The sequence below is a fragment of the Cynocephalus volans genome, chromosome 12 (assembly GCF_027409185.1).
Source record: "Cynocephalus volans isolate mCynVol1 chromosome 12, mCynVol1.pri, whole genome shotgun sequence".
In the NCBI taxonomy this organism is placed as follows: Eukaryota; Metazoa; Chordata; class Mammalia; order Dermoptera; family Cynocephalidae; genus Cynocephalus; species Cynocephalus volans.
The window spans coordinates 102,256,490-102,262,489 of NC_084471.1; positions in this window are offsets into that span (position 1 = coordinate 102,256,490).

Sequence of the window (6,000 nt, forward strand, 5' to 3'; positions counted from 1 at the left end):
TTCAATATGAACCAAGACATCAAAGAGAATGCCACAAGAAAAATTATTTAAAAAATGAACATGATAAAATAAAAACACAGCATATCAAGATTTGTGAGATGCAGCTAACTACCTCTTATAAGTAAATTTATAGAATTAAATGACTAGTTTATGAAAGAAGAAAGGTCTCAAATCAATGATCTAAATTTCTACTTTAAGACAGTACAAGGAGAAGAGAAAATTAATACCAAATAGAGAAGAGAGGAATATATAAATTTAAGAGGACAAGTCAATGAAAATAAAAATTTAAAAAGAATGAGTATAGAAAAGCAAAAGTTTGTCCTATGAATGAACAAATAAATTGATAAACTTCTGCTCACACAGATCAATACAAAGGGAGAAGATACAAAATTCATATACAGATATGGAAAAGAAGACATAACTACAGATCTTCAAAGTATTAAAATATAAATAATTATAATTATTAATAATAAATAAACATTTAAAAGGTATTTTAGACCTTTTAGATGACACATTGTAGAGACTCTGTTTTCTGTTATGTGTCCAATGTGTCATGGACAGTGTAATAAACCTTCAGAGAGAATGTTGGCTCATTTACCTAAGACAATTTTAAGAGAATTGGAAAAATATTGCAAAAACATTGTAGATAGGTGTGTATGAATGACAAGGCACAGGCTCCAAATGTACAGCTACTGTGTATGAATTCCACTTAGAGATTGTCTTGTACAAAAGTGGCAAAAAAACGCCAACTCTAAGGTTAAAATTCCAAACAGTCCATCTGGTTTTCACTGTTTCATGGGTTGCAGGTTGATCAGAGCATTGGCAAAATAACGTTATGTTGAACAGCCCTCTCAGATTAAGAAAGGAATGTGAAAGTATTTGCATCCTCCCCAAATCCTCAGCAGAGCGAATCCACTACAGAAGAAATGCTCAATAAAGAACTCAACAAGATGAATATCTTGGAAGTTTCCTATAGGCTTTTGTACTCCATGCCACAGAATCATGATTTAAAGAAGAGTTATCATAGAAGCTGCAAAATATAATTAATATATAAAGATTCTCACTTTCACTTGCTACTAAAACATGTTTTTGTTATATAATGTCATATCATTTCAAATCTAAAATATTGGTACAGATTTTTAAAAATCCAAATATTTAAAAGTGTAAGCGAAATGAGTAAATTAAACAGAGACTTTCATAATGATGATTACAAAGTAAATATAGTATAACATAAAAGTAGAAGTGCCTGACTTACCAGGTCTTCCTCGATATCTATCTCCACAAGGGAGGATTTGGTTTCACACAAGCAACATGACATTTTTGCCAGGTTTTGGTTTGATTTGAAAGAAGATATTTGCTTAGTGTTTTTACATTTCTTTTTTCATTGACTTATTTCCAAATCCAATTGGTTTAAACAAAGATCACAGAAACATTCCAGAAAATGTACGCATATTAAAATGTGCTCTTTGTATTATTAAGAGCTACTATTAACACAATTACTAGATTTAATGATGTGTGTTATAATACAGATGAATATTAAAAAGTACCAATTAAGAGTTTTTGTATCACTTCTCAGCCATCTTTATAGAACCTATGGCAAACAATATTTTTATATATTAATTATACTTTCAAATTCTTGTTTTATAGTCATCTCATTCGTATCCTTTGCCCCCACCCTCACCTTACCGGTTGTATTTTTTCTCTTTTTCTTTTCTCTCCCTCACAAAGTACTGCTATGCATGGGTTCTCCTTGCAGCTATCCCAGCTTAGTGTGTGGCTGCGGTTGAACGTCCTCCCCAAACTTATGCCCCTTGTCCAATCTCTCCCCATCCCCTCTCCCTCCCTCTCCTCCTCCCCACTCTAATTACCCTAGATTTCTTCTCTCCTTCTGAAAGAAAATGGTTACTCTGTTGATTTGTTGCCTAGATGATCTGTCCAATGCTGAGAGGTGTGATCAGGTCCCCCAATATTATCATAGAACAGAGGCTGCTTCTGTCACTCTGAAATCTTCTTTTCTTTGTATCTGCTGGTGACTTTCCTTGTGTCGATGTACTCCAGTGGCTGGCACACCGTCTGTGTGGTGGTTGTGGAGTCTAACCACTTTCACAGCAGCCATGCTTATTGTAGTGGCTACAGTGGGCTGCCTACGTGGAGGTGATGTTTCTGGCATGCTTCTTGGTGCTAGCAGTGTGCTTGGCTGTGGGGTTGTCCGGTCCCCAGCTCCACACTTCGGGTCACCACATGGGTCCCAAGGTGCTGGCACAGTGTGCCTGGTTGTGGGAGGGGGGCCCAGTCCCCTTCTCCATGCCTCGTGTCCCCAGACAAGCCCCAAGGTGTTGGCATGGTGTGTCTGGTTGTGGAAGGGGGATTTGGTCACCTTCTCCATGCCTCTAGTACACTGGTGGGCTCTGAGGTGCTGGCATGGTTTGCCTCATTGTAGGAAGGGGTCCAGTCCCCTTCTCTATGCCTCAGGTCCCCAGGCAGGCCCTGTGGCACTGGCGTAGTGTGCTTGGATGTGGGAGTGGGGTCTGGTATCCAGCTCCAAGCCTCCAGTTTCCAGGCAAGCCCCAAGACACTGGTGGTGTTCCTGGGCTAGAACTAATTTTCTGTCTTTTGCTTACTTCTAAAATGGGGGAACTTCCTGTTGGAACTAGTACTTGGGCTGTGTGGTTAAGCTAAATTACTGCTTTGCTGCTGATTCCCTAGGGAAGGCTTTTTGTGAAGCTCAGGGTTTAATGGTTGACCTTATAGGTATTTCCAGCTCTCCAGAGACCCGGTGAACCTGGGTTGTGTAGAAACTCTGATCTGGGCCTGAGTTTTTTCATCAAACTGCACCTCATGTAATTCTGCATTCCTGACCAGTCTCCTCTGAGTAGCCCTGTGCTGATTGGGGGGGCAGGTCAGCTTTCCTCGCTGTGTCCCAGTGTTCCCCTGGTGGGCCCGTCTCCCCCACTGCCTGTGCTCCATACACTTCCCATTGGACGGGTCCTGTGCTTGTCCCTTGCGATTACTCACTGGCCTCTGAATGGCTCCTTTTTCCAGTTGTTCTGGCTCCTCGCTCCTATGTGAGTCCACAAGAAACCTGTTATTTGTCTTGTTGTCCTGAGGGCCACTAAGGCCCTCTTCTCCCCTGCTGACTCCAAGCAACTCCATCTGAAGGGCACAACTGTAGCTTCTGCTGGCTCCTGCTCCATGAGCTCAGCAGCTCCAGCCTTAAAGCGGCCACAGCCCAAAACACTCAGAGCAGTTTTTTTTTTTCTCTCATCGTGGTTTCTCCCACCTTCATGAACTCTGTAGGTCTCTCCTCCTCTTCCCCTGAGCTCCAGTCACCCCAGCTTGGCTGATGTTACATTTTTATAGTTGTAAATTGGCTGATTTTGGGGAGAGAGTGACTCTGGGAACCACCTATTCTGCCCTCTTGACTGGAACTCTCCTGAAGGCTTTTTGGAATGCTTAAAGGCACTCAACCAGTGTTTTCAGCAAAAGAAATTTCTAAGCAGCAAAGCATTAAGGAAACTGCATGGCTATTTGCAACAGCCTATGCTGAGTTATGGCATAAAAGGGATGAGGTAAAGCAAGAGTTTATAATTCTGTAAGACAGAAGAAGGCAAAATATTGGAAAATTTTTAGTCTGGTCACAAAAGCAAGGGTATATAGCCCATGGCAGTTTGCTAATGAGATGAGTATAGAAGAAAGGGATTATGAAGAGAATGTAAAAAAGACCTTGAAGGCATTTCAGATATCTTGGATGCTGTGTCTTCCAATACAGGCCCAGAGGCCTTCAGAGAAAGAATGGTCTTAGAGTACAGACCCAAGGCACCCACCATGGGCTCACTGCCGAGGGCCATGTTAAGATGCTGCTCCCCACACCAGCACCCCAGCTGCTTTCGATGCTCCATCTATGGCTAAATTGGCCCCATGTGTGTCTGGACCTGCAGCTTTGCAAAATACAAGCCAGAAGACTTGGGTATCCACGTGGTGTTAGGTCTGCAGGCTCGCAAAATGCTAGGGCTGTGAAGGTTTGGGAGCCTCCTACTGGATTTCAAAGGATGTATGGAAAAGTCTGGGGGCCCTGAAAGAGATCTGTCAGAGGGGTGGAGTCACATTAGAGTAATGCCTAGAGGAAACATGGGGTTAGAGTTGCAGCAGAGAAACCCCATCAGCACCATGCCTAGTGGAACCGTGAAGAGTGGGTTCACCAAGACGACCCCAGAATTGTGAAACTACCAGCATGCAGCTTCAGCCTGTGAGAGCTGAAGCATGGGATGAGACCAGGAAAGCCTTATCAGTGGAGCTGCCCAAGGACTTGGGGACCCAACCGCCATACCAGCATGCAGAGGACATCAAACATGGAGTCAAGGTATGTGATTTTCCAGCTTCAAGATTTAATGCATGCCCAGCTGGGTTTCAGACGTGTGTGGGACCTATTAGACCTTTCTTTTGGCCTATTTCTTCCTTTGGTAAAGGGAATATATACCCTGTATTTGTCCCACCATTGTATCTTGGAAGTAGTAACTTGTTTCAGTTTCACAGATGGAACTTTGAACTTTGGACTTGAGTTAAAACAAGTTAAGCCTTTGGAGACATAATGAATGTATTTGAATGTGAAAAGGACATTAGTTTTAGGCAAGGGTAGAATGCCTTGGGTTCAGTGTACACCCAAAACTTAGTCCTCACTTTGACAGTGTAAAGAGGGTGGGAAATCCTGTTATGGTAATTGAAAGGTTGGGCCTTGAAGAGGTGATTAGATTGTAGGAGCACGCAGTAGTGAATGGATTAATAATGGTGGTCAGAGGCGTGGTTCTGAGGGCTTTAAAAGACAAGCATATGAGAAGTTAGTCTTTCTCTGCTCCAACATTTTCTGTCATGTGAGAGGCCTGCATTGTTTTAAAGCGGGTATGCTCCCTTGACTTTGGACTCCCCAGTCTCTGAAATTGTATGCAATAAATTTTATTTTCTTATACATTACCAATTTCCAGATATTTTGTTATAAGAAACAGAAATGGACTGCAACAGTGTGCTAAAAACAAACACGCTAAATGATTTGCTGTGATTTTCTACTGTTCGTTGTGACACAACACCACCACCAGAACACATTAATTTTTGTTACTTCAATTTTTATTATTTCCACCCTTCACTTTGTTCTGTCCCTCACTAACCTAGATGTTCCTCTCACTCAGGAAGCTTCATCATTTTGTTTTTTGCCTCATGCTAAAGCAGCAGTGAAGGAATAAGAAAGAGGAGGAGGAGAAAGAAGGGGAATACACAAAGACAGGGGACAGAGCAGCAGAGAAAAAAGCAACAACATGTGTAAATAAATCTGTGAAAGAGAGAAAGAAAACGATCCACTATTAATGGGTTAAGCAAATGTGAAGAGATGGCAATGTCAGTTGCCAGGATTCGGGAAACAAGATATCTTTCCTCAGAAAACTTAAGGAGATCAGACATGGAATGAAAAAATACTGTAGAGGGCAAGAATCGAACACAGGGTTGAACAAAGATAGACAGAGAGTATGTCTAGAAACTATAGTTGCCCATTCTAACCTCCCCTTCCCCTCAACCTTTAAGGCAAACAAAAGTGAATTCTTTAAGGAACCGAAATCAACAGACACAGACCCAAGGATATCAGAGAAGTAGAGGACAGACCTGAAGTACAAGGACAAAACATAGCAGGAGCAGAGGTCCACTAGTGGATGGCACTACCATCAACAGCTTTTCTCTAAAACAACAGCAGTTAGATCTATAGTCCCTACAGGAAAAAGAATCTGAAGTTCCTCTCTAGGTATTACAATTTCCAGAAAGTAACACTTGGTATTGGTAGTGGTGGTGGAGGGTTGCACTCACCAAAACAGGCACCTGGCTCCTGAATTGACTAACCCGCAGCAAAGCACCCTTTTACTCAAACAGAATCCCACTCAACTGTTTTGCTGTTAGGTTTTGTTTTGCAAACTTTTTTTTATAATTGAAACACCTTGATTATATATATTTGTGGGGTACAGA